At 30.7% G+C, this 15,485-nt stretch overlaps 1 long non-coding RNA gene across 1 annotated transcript in view; it reads left to right on the plus strand.

Moving 5' to 3' along the window:
• The window catches only part of LOC142325412 (uncharacterized), a 240,284-nt gene that overhangs the window by 193,242 nt on the left and 31,557 nt on the right, over positions 1–15,485 (plus strand). The window contains exon 2 of the long non-coding RNA XR_012756536.1: positions 1,722–1,826. This is a non-coding gene — a long non-coding RNA (uncharacterized LOC142325412). The remainder of the gene's footprint in view (positions 1–1,721; positions 1,827–15,485) is intronic.

Here is a 15,485-nt window from a genome sequence, read left to right on the forward strand (position 1 = left end):
GTGCAATCATTGTTTAAATGATATTAATTTTAAAAAAAATGTTTTTTCTGCATTTTTATTTAATTTGTACGAGTAATATTTGGTTAAATAATTTTTTATTAATTACTTCTAATGATTATCATTTTTTAACCTATTTCTTTATTTATCAACTTAAACTGTTTAATTTATTATCATTTTGTTTATTATTTGAATTTACTAATATGGGTTTAACAACTTCAATTTATTTATTTAAGAATTAATTTCGTTTTTATGATGCAAGTATGACCCAAGGTTTTACGATACTTTTCCTTAATTCATTCATGAATATATTAAGGTACTTTCTTTTATTTTATACCCAGAGTAGTTTACCTATTCATTCCTAACTTAATCTATATAATTTTTATTATGCTAAAAAAAAAATAACATATTTATTTATTAGTGTGTAATATAAAGAAGGAATTTTTAGTTTTAATTACTAATGCCCGTTGCTATTAATGTTGTTCGGCCTCTAGGCTTAAATTAATGAACTTTCTTTTTTACTATATAACTCCGGCCTTGGAAATAACTCCAAGGGTAAAAATCAAACAATAAAAAATGTAATTTAAAATGTGAAACTCAATATGAATACATTAATTATAATACTCCTTCATTATCTTTCACTAAAGGCTACGCCTTGACGATTTCGCCACGTCACTCTCATCTCCGCTTCTCTCTTCAAGTCATGATGTGAACCATCTCTTCTTTAACATTATTGATGATGGTTACTCTCGGTCTACCTCTTGGTTTTTACCCAAAACCTTGTCCTCAAATATCACTCTTCTTGTTCGTATAACATTTACCAAGGACCTCCTCTCACTCACTTCTGCTAACACTTGATCATTTCTTTTCCTACCCACCCAGCTTGTTATTGTTATTCTCTTCCAAATCCACATTTCTATTGCTTCCAGTCTTCTTCTTTCTGTTTTCCCAAGCGCCCATTTTTCACACCCGTAAGTTAGAATATTCCAGACATAAGTTTTAGCGAACGGTTTCCTTATTTGCATACTCATATGATTATCAGTCAGCATCTACTTTTTATCTTGGAAAGCTCATTTGCCAGCGCTATTATTCTTTACTTCTGTGGCACATTTATTATCGCTAGTGCTTCCTAAATAACAAAAACTGTCAACCTTCTCTACAACAGTACTGTCTAATTTATTATCAATCTTTGTACCTTCCTTTGTTTTTCCTACAATCATAATCTTTGTCTTCTCCTTATTAATTTTCAGTTTAAGTTTTGTTAGTACTTTAGATAGTATTTAATAACCTCCATTCCTCTTACTGATTCCGCCAGTAACACAGTATCATCTGCAAAGCGGATACAATGTATGGATTTTCCATTAATTCTGATTCCTTGTTAATATTCTTTAATAATACTCATTAAACTAAATATTTTTCATGTACACCATTTTTAAACTGAACAATGTGAGATAAGTTACTAATAATATAATATTTAAATAAGTGAAAATGTATCTAAATGTGTTATAAATTAAATATAAATAAAATATAAATTGATAACACTAATAAGGGTTTTATTTAAAGATATTAATGATCCAGCGGCATAAGTTCTGAATAATGGAAGATGCACTTAGGCACAGTTATTCGAACCATTTTTTTTTGTAGTATTAATTTTCAATTTAATGGAAATATATATATATTAATAATAATATACCCAATGTTTATTTACTTATTTCTGTTTTTAGATATGAAACTGGTATGCTGAAAAAAGGAGCAGTTCACCTAGGATGGTGTGGTCACGGTAGCGAGGCGTTCTCTCTGCTAAGGCCGCCCATCGCAATCTTAAAACAGTATGTTTTTAATTTTTATTTCTTATATCTATTTTTACTCTATATAAATTATTTATAATAGTATTAAATACGTAATGGGAATGTAAATTATTTTAATTTTCATAACTTATTTTTCGTGAATTGGTATTCTCTCTTTAGCTTAAGTGCGTACAAGATTCACTAAATCAAGATGATTTTTAAATAAATTTAGAATAAATAAAATTAAGAGACAGAACAAAGGAAATGATAGTGCTTAAATTTTACTGTTATGGCTTGGAATTGATCTATCGACACTTCTTATGGAAAAGTCAACCGTTTTATCGCTACATACTTAATACATTTTAATAATAAAAATGCTTTACCTAAATTTTATAAAATATATTTTTATTGAAATTTTATTTTGAAAAAATAAATAAATATTGAGGAGAAATATTTATTAATATAAGTTACAAGTTAATAAATTAGAAGGAATTTTCTTTAAGAATATATTTTTTAACCATTAAAACCTACATTTTTTAAGAAAGAAAAACGGTAAAGGTTATTTTTGTTAAAAGAAAGACTTATAGACATTGATAAAGTCTAAAATGAATAAGTAAGGACATATGGACCTTACAGTGACGACGTGAAATCTCTAGGGGGGGTTGAGCCCTGTTGAAGTTGTGTGTTTTTCTGTGTGGGAAGATTCAATCTTTCTCTTTTATAACGTAGGAAAAAAGTAAGAGTCGGCTGTTCTTTACTGTCTCATGAATATGAATTAACGTAGTAAGTAGAATATGAATATTTTATGGGATTTTCTTTATTTTTGTTTTATATTGTTGTTATTAATTTATTTTTTTATTTTATTAAATAATAATATATTTACAAATATTATTGTTTTATTTTAAGTAAACTAAAATTTGATTGAATACTAAGCAATTTCAGTTGTTCCAATTTAACTGGTATTTTAGTAAGCTTACATAAAATAGCATTTGTAAAATGTGGTAATAAAATAAAATATGGTAATTTAATTATTAAACATTACCTACATAAATAAATAAGAATATAGATTTTGTTAGTATAGTTTTTTACAGTAAGGATATTATAACAAGAAGGATGAGAGTTCAAGATTCTAATGAATGAATAGCACGAGAGTATTCTGTTTCAATGTAGTACATTCAAATTCTCAAACATGGTTTCCGCTGATATATTAATAAATAAAACAATAAACCAGAAAATTCTAACTTCGCTAACCTTATATTAGATGAAGGTCATATATACAATTCAAATATTTTTATGAAGATTTTAGACATATCTTATAATTATTATAATATATCTGATTTAGAAAAATATCAAGTTTACAGTAAACATAAAAATCTAATTAATGAGCAAACATTTTTTAAAGATGATAAATTGTTTAAAGACGCTCTAAATATAGATGTAAAGAGATAATAATTCAAATAAAATATCATTCTTACAACACGGTTCTCGTTGATTTTATTTTATTCCACCAGATTGCACTATGAATTTCAATCGTATACTGATAACTAGCAATCAGTCATGACTGTTTAATATTTTAATTTTTTAATTTTATTTTATAATATATTTTAATCTCCTGACGATGGTCTAAGGACTGAAAGATCTTGAGAAGTTCAAAATTAATTTCTGGTAAAGTGGATTCGTACTTTTTAATAATATTTAATAATTTTTATAGTACATTTAATTTTTCGAAAAGAAATCAACGATACATACAGAAGTTCTTTGATGAACGTTAAAACTCAAATTTCTTTTATTCATTGTAAATTATTAATACGGTAATAATCAGCGTAAGGCTTGATTTAACTAATTTCTTTGTTGAACATTTTATTAAGAATTCAACGCACTAGTTTGTTCTGTGACATCCTTAGAAATAACAAGTATTTAATGCTAGAATTAGTATGAAAGTGAGAACTAAAGACATTTCTTTACTGATCCGAGTATAACGTGTGTACTCGATCGAGTATCAGCCCAGAAAATGCAGGTGTAGTTCAGCCTATAAGCTAAACCTTCATCCAGTTTGCCACAGGGAATTAAAATAAATATAATTACTCTCAGAGAGAGTAGCAAGTTTAACTGGTGCGTCTTGTACCTCAGATGTTTTAGTTGGATTACAGATATAAGAAAAGTGAAAAAATACTATAAATTATTTTACCCCTTTTTATTGCGATACAACACAATGTATACACCGTCACCATTCAGTAGAAAAGAGTTTTAATTCATTTAATTTTATTTTTTCGTAAAATCAGTCACGTTGACTGTGAATCATAAACACAAATGTCTGCACTACTTAGTCACATTTATTTTCTTATAAAATATTTATTAATACTTATTTTTTTAACGGAGTACTTATAGAATTATTACGTAGTTACCTAATTATTATATTTGATTTTATCTACAGCATAAGAAAAGGTTTTAATCTAAAAAAAAAGTGAATTTTGTAATAGTTTTATTTAAAAATAGTGTAGTTAATCTATGAACTTTAAAAAAGTAAACAAAATGACTAATGTTCTGAGTTTTATTATACTTTCTTTTTCCTGTTTAGCCTCTGGGAATTGCCGTTTAGGTATTACTTCCTCAGGTATTACTATCTGTCTATCCGTTCAGGTATTATTATCATCCTCATTGATCCTCAATGAGGATGATAATAATCGACCATTCCTGAGATGCGTGGTTAATTGAAACCCAACCACCGAAGAAAACCGGTATCAACGATCTAGTATTCAAATCCGTATAAAAGTCTTTACCAGGATTTGAACCTTATAACTCTCGACTTTGAAATTAGGTGATTTGCGATGACGAGTTTAGCCACTAAACCAACCCGGTGGGTGCTAATAACCTATGAAATATTTAAATAATTAGATGAAATATTAGGTTGGCAGCATCCTGACGAAAAAAGGAATTTTCCACAAAAATTGTGGGTTAAGCTTTATTATACTAAATTATGTTATGCTTTATTATGAAAAATAAAATATTAATTAAGATTTAGAAAGTGATTAATTTAATTTTTTTTAGTTTAAGTTTATGCCACATTTTATTTTGCTCATTATCGACTTAATTTTTTTTTTTTTTTTTTTTTTTTTATGGGCATCGACTGCTAAGGTCATTAGCCCTCGTCACATTCTTTAAAAGAAATTATTATCTCCATCAGGATCGCCATATGTAAGGGTGTAAAGGGCCCTTACATTTTACTTAAAACACAAACTTCACAATAAACATTAAGACATAAAAGACAAGGACAATCACAAACACTTAAGGGGTGTAAAGGGCCCCAATATTAAAATTGGAGATAAGGTTCTCAAAAGACCATGAAATTAAAATTTCAACTTATCAATACCATTTATTTCTTTCTTTATATATATATAAAACTACCGCTTAGAGATTCTTTTATCACAGCTTTAAACTTTCATTTTATAGACTTTTAAGAAGTCCACTGGCGTGTAAAAATGCAACTATATTTTCTTCATTTCCATTATCCAGATCAACACTAATATTATTTCTAAGACGGAACCTCTTTCTGAGGTCCTCATATATGGTACACTCTTCTATTAGATGCTGATTGTCAGTGTTTTATTACAAACACCGCACATTGGTCTCACTTCGCCGGTTAACAAATATAAATTTGTTAATCGCGTGTGACCGATTCTAAGTCTGGTCACCGCTACTTGTTCACGGCGAGTCATCTTAAAGTTGCTTTTCCATTTATAAGGAGAAGTTTTTACCGAGTTTAATTTTGTATTTAAACTCCTCCATTCAGCATTCCGCTTGTTTTTTACTATATTTTTTAGACGGTTTTTAACATCTGCCACTCTTACAGGAAATGCATTCAAATCATCGCAGATTGTTGCCTTTCTGGCAAGAGCCATGGCGGTATTTCTCTAGTAGAAATTGCCAATGTATCTGGAAAGGCAATTTCGTATTTACTTCTTAATTCGTGGTACCTAATTCCGGCTGGTCTGGAATAGGTAGCACGACGTTCGTATAATGCAGCCTTAGGATGGTTATTGAAAAGTTTATTATTTATATGGGCAGGATAAGCCCGTATATTTGCTGCGTATCTTAGTAAAAGGATCTCTCTTCTATAATGTAGTGGCATTATTCCAGCTTAGTTATTTATTAGTCTCATATGAACGTGTTTTTTTCATATTTTTAAGCTTTATAGAGCAGAAAGATTTCTTATATTTTTTCTATACGTTTAAAATTAAGATTGGCCCGAAAAAATAATATCCTATATTGTATATACATCTACAAGAATTTCTTGAAGATCAGTTTATATTTATCCTATTTTCCGAAAAAAAAAATTAAACTGAATTAAAACAATTATCTTATTTAAATGGAATGTAGATTATGTATCGAAACTGCTTCAATTATTCTGTACGTAATCTTACAACTGATTTGATTTTTTACTAAAAATTATCCATTATTGTAGGATCTGATATTTCACTGACAAAACGGACGTGAGAGAAATATTTTATGTCTTTCAATAATTGACTCTCATATAAAGTCTGTGGTGATGATAAATGAGAAAGAGTAAGTTTTGGATGTTCCTAGAAGAAAAATAAAATGAATTAGATACCACGTTACAACGTGTTGTTATAACTAATAACAGAAACTTATCAACTTTACAATTTCAGAGATAATTATATTATTTCGTGCCGAGCTAATTTACCGGTTATCGTCACTGACTTCTAACGAAAACATCCAAATACTTAGGATTTACAATTTTTCAAGGAAATAAAGATTACTAAATAATGACGAAATAAAGTAAATTTGAAAATTATCTTCTTCAAAATTCCAAAATATTTTCTTGTTAAAAAGTCGATACATTTTTTAGAATTTACTAAAAAGATAAGATTATTACCGTGGTATTCTACATCATGCTGTCGAGATAATTTTACTTTTATTGTAGCTGGAGCGTATAGCTAACTCAATTCTCAACTAAACGCTATCTTTGTTGTATTTGACTTGTGTTAAAGGATTAAATAAAAACAATTTTGTTAAGAAATCTATCAGATTGTTTTTAGATTTTTTTTGTAAAGAAAACTTAATCAATTAGCATGCCATATATTTCTTTTAATTGCTACGAAAGGACAGAAGCATTTATTTACATTCTAATTTTTCAGGATAATTTAAATAATTTGGAATTTAGTGCGGTAATATCCAGATAGCATAGCATTACTTCCACTTTTTTTTTTAAGGTTTCTAGAGACCGACATCACGGCAAGTATATAAAAATAATAATACTGAAGTGATAAAAGCAAAAGATTGCGACGGCACTGGTTTCAGACCCTTCTCTTTAACTCATCCTGTTATATGGATGAGTCTGTAATAGGGCTCATCTTATAGTAGGATTCTGTCATAGTATTATACTCTAATTTACGTGCGAATAGGATTCTAAAATTATTAAGAAATATCTGACACAAAAAAAACCCAATTTGCAGTCAATTTTTAATAAATTTTATCTTCATGTTTGTTGTATGAAGAAGTATAATATTGTTTTAAGAATAAAAAGAAGAAAATCCGCATTATTTTTTGATGGAAGAATTTTCTATTCTAGCAACGACTATAGGGAATTTATTGTACTGAAAATATTTTTCAAGCTTTTCAACTTTGTTTTCAGGTTGTGATATAATAGAAATTTTCAAAAAAATAAAACGGAGGTTTTGTAACTTAATACTTAAAAAAGTTTGAACGATCAATATTCATAATACATATAAATTTTTCTGCCTGATCCCAGAAATAAAATGGAAAAAACTGGGGTAAAATGGAATGGATGTGTGAGTGTGTTTTGTATAATGATTATAATTTAATCATTTCATCAACAAATAATTTTCATTAAGTTTTTAATAATTAAAAATATTTCGTAATTTAAATTATGGTTAATTAAAAAATGTTTTTAAGATAAAATACTGAAATTGTTTCCTCAAAACTCACAAAATAAAGGTAAAAATTCACTTTTAAGATACAGTTAATAAAATGTAATACTAAGACAGAATTCATTAAGTAGTTATTTATTTTACATTAAAATATATGTAAATAAAATTAATAAATATTATATATTGTCTAAAAATTAAAATTTTTAACTTAATTTTACTTTTCTGGCTAATATAGGTAGAATTATAGTGATTACGTCAAAAATACGATGTCGGTTTTTTTTGAAAATATTTATGTTTTAAGTTAAACCTACTCGTAGTTATCTAGACAAACAGAAATGTATTTACGTAAGTTCGTACGTTTGTATGTAGCAGTGATTTTGGCCTTATATGTCAGGAATGACCAAACCAATTTTTTCAAATTTGGCTGAAATATTTCTATATATGGGGCGAGGCCAATATGGCTTCACGAAAGGGGATGGCACCGAGGATTGCAGCTTAAATGCTCTTGCCGAAGTGGAAAGCGCCGACTGTAAATATGTTTTGGCAATTTTATAGATATAGAGGCAATATTTCCTTCCTTGTATTGGAGTTCTGTCCTCTATGAGTTGGAACGCCGCAATGTTCCTGTAGCCCTGCAGGCCGTAGTACATGACTATTTGTCTAATCGTACGGCTCTGTTTAAAGAAGCACACCTAGCTGTGAAAAAGTCCGTCATCAGGGAAAGCCCGCAGGGTTCCGTTCTCGGTCCCTGCTGGAACGTGATATTTGACGGGTTTCTGGGATTGACATTCCCAGAAGGGGTCACGGCCCAGGCTCTCGCCGATGACAATCTCCTTTTAGTTCCTGGTAATTTACGACCGCGACTGGAAGATCGAGCGCAAGCGGCCTTGTAAATCGCGGAGGGCTGGATAGACATTCAAAATTTAAAGATATCTGTGCCCAAGACGAAGTTTATGCTTCTCAGGGTGCAGACAAATTATCGTACAGTCGAAACCCCCACATTAAGTATAAAGGCTGTGTAATCAGCCGAGTGAAAGTTCATACCTAGGTGTTTTATTTGATGAGAAGTTGCTGTTTAGCAACCGCATTAGGAAAGTAGTGGCGGACGCCGTCTCAGTGATGCACAAATTTAGGAGAATTGCTCGGAAGGACTATGGGTTGTCTGGCCATCAAATGTCAGTGGTGTACCGAGGTGTCTTCGAAAGCATGATCTCTTATGCGGCATCCGTTTGGGCGCATACGTTGGATATGAATAGAGCACTATTTAAAAATTTAAGAAGTGCCCAGTGCAGAGCCTTAATTTTATGCACTGGTGTTTTTAAAACAACTTTCTACGAGGCTACCACAGTATTGCGATAGGCTCTCCCAATCGATTTCGTGGTGAAATCCATGTGCAGATTGCGAAGAGGCAGGGAGGCCGAGGTTTTGGGATGCAGTTTCGGGCCGGGCCAGTAACGGAACGGAACGGTGATCACAATGCACCGGATCTAAATCCCGATCAGTTGCCCATCTCCCGCCATCGGAAGAGGATGCGGAGCATCGCGATGGAAGCATGGCAGCTGGAATAGGACACCACGAGTAAGCGAAGATCCCTGTACAAGTTTATACGGGATTTAGAGGGATGGCGTGCTTCAAATTTGTTTTTAAGGACAACGGGTACCCAGGTGCTCACCAACTATGTTAATTTGAACCAATATCTGTTTCGATTCCGCCTGGAAGCGGATGAGCTGTGCGTCTGTGGGGAGGTCCAGACAAATGAACACCTGATGTTTGACTGCCCTGCTCTTGAGGGGGGCAGAGATCGGGCCACCCTTGGAAGTTAGAGTTCAAGGGGAAAATTGGCCACTCAGAAGCGGCGAGTCAGTGTGGCGAGAGCCGCATTGTCGGACCGTTTGGGAGTTCCATGATGCGGTTGCTATGTTCAACCGACATCAGTAGGTTACTTAAGGGAAGACTCCTAACGTACTGCTGTGGGAAGTTAACCTTGAGATATATGGCTGTCCACCAGCTAATTAGTGCTCCAAGCGCTTTAATATGGTGGACAGGAACTTGGCATTTAGCGACCTAGGCGTGACAGGGAATTGCTGTCTAAACAAAGTAAGATTTATTTTACGGATGTCATGTATATCTTTAGTAGTTGACGGGGTGCGTCTACCCACTTTAGTAAATATATGATAAGTGAGCGGTTGGGACACGTAAGCCGGTGGTGTATAGCACCGCGTTTAGTCTGCTCACGCTGTTAGGTAAGCTCTAATAGCTATTTAGGACACTGGTAGTTAAACTGTTTCGAGGCTCAGTAGCCATTTTTAGCACAGACATTCGGTCTTATCCTTTATACCGAATGGGGTGGTGATAGGAGAAATGTCAAGCAAACCAATTTTGTATATATTGGGCATATCATATTTGTTTTTTTACAAAATTATTTATGGAGTGGAGGCGATATAGCGTAAAAACAATTTCGAATTTCTTCAGAAGCGTTTTAAAGAAAACTTTATTAAAGCAAATTTTTTACCTACTGAAATCCATGTATATATAATTAAAACTTTTTTTTTCAAAAACTTATTATTTTGAAAAAAATAACACCTTTAATTTTTATTATTAGTTGCCGGAAAAGTCATGCAATACTATACCAGCTCTTTTTTATAGGCTTATCGGAAAATAATATTAAGTAATTAGAATACATTTTATTTTTAAAGATTTTTTTTCAAGAATGTTATTAATAATGCGTTTATGGCATACGCATCACTTTATATCTATTAAAACAATATTTTATTAATTTAGACGTTTGTAAAAATGTACAGAAACCTATTTTACAATGACAGAACAAAACATCAATTGAAGAAATTAACATACAACAATATCAAAGATGAAATATATATTACACCTTATCAGTATTTCTTAGTGTACGATTTAGAAAGAAGGGAGTTAAGAAAGTAGGACATTCAGTTTGCCCCCTGATTTTGTGAAACTTCAAAGTAAACCCGTTTTTAAATGGAAAATTAAAATTGTTACGTTTGTTAAGTTTATTAAATTGTTAATTGTTAAGTTTGTTACGTTTAATTAAACAGTTTCAACCATATTCTCAGTTAATAATTTAATTAATTACGTTAAATTAGTAAATAATTATTTATAATTATAAAATAAGTCTAAACATATATTGATAGTGCATAAATTTTCATCATAATCATTTTACCGTACGTGCAAAGGTACTACGTATGCGTATTAGATATTATCAGTGTTCATGCATACATGTGTGTTTGTGTGTTTAAGTGTGTGTACCCCTATATGTGTGTTTTTGTTGAAAGTAGGTATAAAACAAAGCTTATGTTTCAGTGTTAGGTTTCAAAATTAATTCTAGATTGTATGAAGAAAATAATTGCCTCCATGTACGTAACTTGGATCGTGTTTATATTTAGGCTTACTTTTCATCTCGTTGCTAGGGGTTGGTCTTCTTCTGTACACAGTCGCGCAAAAGAAATTTCCCATACCGTATGTCATAGAAGATTCACTTATACCATTCTCTAATATTATACGAAAGTAGATAACGTGGTTAATAGCTTACCTAAACGGTTCTAAATTTACTTAAATTTACATAATTTGACGTTACATTATCTCTCTCTTTATTTTTTAAACAAACCCCTTGTTCGTCCATCGCTCGAAAAACTTGAAAAAAAATTATTAAATTCGATTTGATCAGGTTTATTCTCCGAACGTGATTGTTATGGACTAAAGAATATGAAAAAAATCATTTTTATTCTGAAAATTTAGGACCGATGTTTAGGAAATATGAAATTAGTGTTTTCGTAACTTTCTCTAAATGTAACAAAGATTGAATGCACATAGAAAAAACAATTAGAAAACGCTGTTACAGAATGAAATGTCTTTAAAATAAACCTGAAGATGGATTATGCACTTTTCTAACGATTTTGACTTACCTGATTAAGCATGTTTGGAAACATACAGTTTTAATTATTTTTTGTGGTTACATTTAATTAATTTTCGAGTTTTCGAAAGATGGCCATGTTGTAATTCCATCGAATTTTTTTATTTTTCTTTCATGACTTTAAGCTACATACCGTAATGCAATAGTAATCAAAATGCCATAACGAGCTCGTTATTCTAGAAGAAAACTCAGAGATTAATTTTTGGGAATTAAATTTTGCCAGCTACAAATTTTTGTCATCTATTAATTTTAGCTGGTAGAATGAAATAATAAAGGAACTTAAATAAACAAACTTTTTCGAAAGAAATTTATTTGCAACAATAAATTTGGTGTTTTTTAATAAACTTAAAAAAATATATAAAACCAATTTAAAAGAAAATAACGGAACATTTAAAAAATAATCCTGTTTTAATCTTTTTTTTTTAAATTTACCTTTTTTAAGCTGGTATCAAATTAAAAATAACTATCAATTCTTTATGATAAGTCGACGTTTTTTCTGTTTAGCCTCCAGAACCACCGTAAGGCATAACTTCAGAGGTTGAATGAGAATGAGAATGATGAGATATGAGAATGATTAAAGGCAGTTACTTATATGCGGATTTGAATACTAGTGTGTTGACCTAAAGTCCGCCGGGTTAGTCTTGTGGTTTCCAAATCAGCTGATTCCTAACTCGAGAGTACCAGCGTTCAAGTCCTAGTAAAGACAGTTACTTTTATACGGATTTGAATACTAGATTGTGGATACTAACTAGTGTTCTTTAGTAGTTGGATTTCAATTAACCCTACATCTCAGGAATGGTCAAACTGACTCTGTACAAGACTGCACTTAATTTACACTCATACATATCCTTATTCATCCTCTGAGGTAATACGTAAATGGTAATTCCCGGAGGCTAAACAGGGAAAAAATAAAGAGTTGGTCTAGTGGTAAAGTTCGTCGTAAATCAGCTGATTTCAAAGTCGAGAGTTTCAGGTCTGAATCCTAATAAAGGTACTTGCTTTCATTTAAATTTGAGTATTAGATCGTGGATTCTGGTTTTCTTTGGTGGTTGGATTTCAATTAACCACACCTCTCAGGTATGATCGGCTCGAGTCTGTACAAGACTACACCTTAGTAACACGTCACGAATAAGGGACGCGGCTGCCTACTGATCCCCAATCCAAAAAGCTGTAGTATCTGAAGACTTCGGGAATATTCATAAAAAATAAATACAACACACTACTAAACTTAATTTGGTGCCAACTTCAGAGTTTAAATTTGAACAAAATATTGTATTTAATATTTACTTTAGCTTTTATTTAGCTTAAAGAGTTTATTTTTAAAAATATTTTTTATTTTATATTTATTTAAAATATGAATGGGCTTCAATAAACCACTGCCAGAAAAAAAATGACCGTTGGTTGAATTAAAGAGGTTAAAGAAACATGTCATGATTAAAAATAAAGATTTAAAGTGACTGCTACCGATCGTAAAGGAAGGTTGTCAAAAAATGCTTGATCGTATGTTATATCTTTAAATTTCCAACTAACTTTTACTTTCCTTAATATGAATTAGAATAGCTAAATTAAAGAAAAAGGCAGTGTAATCATGTCAAAAATGAGGTATCGGTTTTTTTTTAGCAAATCTTTTCATTTTAGAACCCAACTATTTCATCTAGACCAATAAAACATATTTGTGTATGTGCTACGTACACAGTGTGGCGCACTGCTTTTAGCCTTATAGATCTTAGAATACATAGGAATAAAAATTTTCTTCAAACTGGCGCGAATATTTCTAAATATGGGGCATTGAATATATTATTTTTTTCTTTAATCATATCGGGAAAATTTTTTGAATCTCCGAATGATCTCAGAGAATACCGGGTGATCATTTGAAAAGTTACCACATTTATTATTCAATAGCTATCAGTCCCGCCGTATTTCTGTCTGGTGACGGGTTCCATCTTTTTGAAAATAATTTAAAAAGGTTCCCCTTGAGAATGGTATGCATGCCTGCAAACAGATATACAATGGGATTGATAGCTATTGAATAATAGATATGATAACTTCTGAAATGATCACCCGGTATATCATTATTAAAAAAAAATATAAAAGTTCATCGAAATCGGTGCACTTGGCAAATAGTAAGGCTTTAAATTAAGATTATGTTACAGAGGGAAAAATGTGTGATTACTGTTTCCTTAAAAATTTTGTATTTTATCTAATCTTTCTCTGCTTTAAATTTATTCCAGGTAATTGAGCCAGGCTATTTTCGGTTTTAAAATATTATTACCTTCCTATTCCTGTAAAATAGAAATACTGATATCAGTCCATTAACATCATTTCCCGTCAAATTGCAGAGAAAAATTTTCCTTATAAATGTTGACGGGGAAATTACATTATGTGTTTGATGAGGTGTGGAAGTTAGGTTATAACGTTGGCCATTATTGTTTCATTATTTAAAACGAGCATTATGCTAATGCTAATACGGTAGGCGTGAAGCGTGATTGTGACTAGCACCACTAGTAGCGCCTCCATTCACTAGGCTATCGGAAGATAAAATCTTTAGAACCCCACTTTACCAGAAAATTCCCCCCCTGGCCCGAGTTCGGTCCCATTACACCCACTCGTTCTCATTTACATTTCCTTGCGTCTTCCCGGATTATGGCTATGCGCTCATCACGTAGCTTCGCTTCTTTTCCTTTTTCACGAAATCTTTTCCCCACTATTGAATTAACTACAAGAGGAGGAATTTGTATTCTTTCCCGTTTTTTTCTTCTTTTTTAATCTCGGTTGCCTACTCGGAGCGAGTTATTTCCGGCGCAAATTTAATATCCTTCAGACTATGTATATCTAATTCCCAAGAAAAGTGGCACTGCTACGAATGTTAATTTGTCCGCTTTTTTTACTTTTTCTAGAAGAATATGAAAACAACGCAGTATTTTATAAATTAAAAATACATTCTGCGCTGGCAAGTATTTCTTTCCCCTTCCCCCTTCCTTACCACTACGTCTTAACTCCCCCCTTTTTTACCACTACTATCAAAAAAACATTCATTTCATTCTCTTTATGGTGTGTTTTGTTATTGTTTTTGTTATTTTTCTTAAATTTAAATCAACTTAATTCTAAGATAATTTATTCTCTTTGGTTTCCATTAAAAATACTTTTTTAATTTCTTTTATTTATTTTTATTCATTTTTATTTTATTTTGCACGAAGTTTCTCATAAATAAAAAAAAAGAAAATAATAATAAAGCTAGATTATGGTCTGTTCGTTGTTATTCTTTTTTTCTTTCTTTTTATACTTCCAAGATTTGATAATTTAAATTAATTTATTATTATTTATATTATCGTTAGTGTATCTGCTTAATGTAGTATAAAAAAAAAACATATTAAATGAAAAAGTAAAAAGAAAAAGTAATCTCATAAAAGTATACATACATGTATAAAAATTAAGTATTATTTAAATAGACCCATTTTAAAAATATTAAAACTTTTTATTCCGTTTCGTTATGATGAAAACTTATACTTCAACTATAAATATCTGACAAATTTCATAGAATATTTCAATAAAAAATTAGCACATAAGTGGAAATTTTTAGTTCACGTTTTCATCCACCTTCTTTGAAATTAAGAAATTATTTAATTAACTCATTTGTTTTTTCCAAAATTTATCTTCACGCATTATTCTATATTGATGAAATGATAGGAGACTATTCTATTTTAATCTGTAGAAGATTTTCTCTGGTGGTTTCTTCGTAAGTAGATCATTTTAACAAAAAAAATATTCAAAAACGATTTAAGATATTCTGCATTTTTTTATTATTTCCTATTATTGGATTATAATAAATTAATAATATATAACCTGATA

The sequence above is a fragment of the Lycorma delicatula genome, chromosome 5, assembly GCF_047948215.1.
Source record: "Lycorma delicatula isolate Av1 chromosome 5, ASM4794821v1, whole genome shotgun sequence".
NCBI classification, from domain to species: Eukaryota; Metazoa; Arthropoda; class Insecta; order Hemiptera; family Fulgoridae; genus Lycorma; species Lycorma delicatula.